Below are 1,736 nucleotides of genomic sequence, written 5' to 3' on the forward strand. Positions count from 1 at the left end.
CTGCTCTAGACCATTGGCGGGGGCCCTAAGCCATGGCCTCTGGAGGGTGGTGCTGTGCCTCCTGCCCATGCTAACCTTTCGGTGCTTCCCCCAGATCCTACAGGCCCTTGGCAAGTCCTACCACCCAGGTTGCTTCCGCTGCTCAGGGTGTAACGAGTGTCTGGATGGCGTTCCCTTCACCGTGGACGTGGAGAACAACATCTACTGCGTTAGAGACTACCACACGTGAGTCTCCCTTGCTGAAGAAGCAGTGTGGACCGCAGCATGGCCTCCCCAGCCCTCTTTCCTGCCTACCTCTGCCTCTTTGGTCCTGGCCTTTTTTTCTCTTTCTGCCCTCGTGTTTTCTCTGCAGTTGGGGTAGGGATAGCTCTGATTTTGGTGACAAGAGCAGAAGGATGGGACTCCTTATATTTTGGTGGGCTACATCAGGAAAGAACCTGGAGGTGGTATTAATAACTGTTATCTTTCCAGAATATGTTTCCATATTCTGGGGAGCAAGTGTTCCAATTCATGAGCCTGGGGATGGTTCCCAGTGACGCCTAAGGGCAGGGCAGGGACATTGTGATTCCTGGTTTCTCTTCTGGGCCCTTACTTGTCTGTTCCCTGCCATTGGGCCTTTTCCTCCCAAGGAGAAAGCCCTGGTGCCACATGGGCAGCCTGTCTGTTATGGTGGCTCCAGGCTTAGGCCTCAGAGCCTTGGGTCTCTGCTGCTGCTGATTTTTGAGATTGGTGCCAGCATTTGTCCTTGGTGGTACTCAGGGTGGAGCAGAGGTCTCCCCTAGGGAAGGCTTCAGTCTGGACACAGGGACTAGAGAATGCATAGGAGATGGCTAGAGGGAGCCTGAGGCTGTCCTGCAGGAGGAGGGAGGAAGGGCACAGATAGGAACTGTGTCAACCATTACTGCCAAGAAGGCAGAAGCTGCACACCCACATGTCTGCACAGGAGGCAGGCTATCTTAGAGCTGTTGTGGTAGCTCCACCCATGTCCCCTTGCCTCTACCTTCTCACCTTCTCACTCCCACTTCCTTTATCCTTCCAGGGTGTTTGCTCCAAAATGTGCTTCCTGTGCCCGCCCTATCCTCCCTGCCCAGGTAGGAACACTTCTCCCAGAAGCAGCGGGTGCGTGATCCTGAGGCTTTGTCTGATCCTGCCTGCTTTGCCTCAGGTCCTGGGCCATATTAGGGGTGGTCTGCATTCTGCAGGGCTGAGGAGTATAGAGGACGTTCATGCAGGGGTGGGGCAGGTGTACCCTGGATGCATTAGAGGAAGAGGTGGTCCTGATTCTTGTGACGCACTGAGGCACTCTGCTCCATTACTTGTAGCGGGAGGGGCTGCTCACCCCACTCATTCAGTTCTGCAGTGGATGTTGGGTAGCCTAGGGATAGAAGAACAGATAAGGAGGCCTTGGCCTGTGTAGCTCTCTGGGTCTTTCTTCATGAACAATGTCTATTTAAGTCAGCTTCCTGAGGAAACATGGCTGGTAGTGGGAGTTCCTGCATGAGCCAACACCCATGTGACTTTCTTACTGTCACATGCCTATGTGTGACTCCAGTTGGGGAAGATGCCCAGGGCACATACACATCCCTCTTGGGCATGTGCTGAAGTGCCCTGTCCTTGTCCGAGGGACATGTCTACTCAGGGTGGCACATTGTAGAAAGGTGCTTTAATGGACAGGACATAGTGCTTCAGGTCCAGGGAGCACACGTGTGAATCTGCCTCTTTTTCTAGGGCTGTGA

Source organism: Microtus ochrogaster, unplaced genomic scaffold (assembly GCF_000317375.1).
Source record: "Microtus ochrogaster isolate Prairie Vole_2 unplaced genomic scaffold, MicOch1.0 UNK32, whole genome shotgun sequence".
Taxonomy (NCBI): domain Eukaryota; kingdom Metazoa; phylum Chordata; class Mammalia; order Rodentia; family Cricetidae; genus Microtus; species Microtus ochrogaster.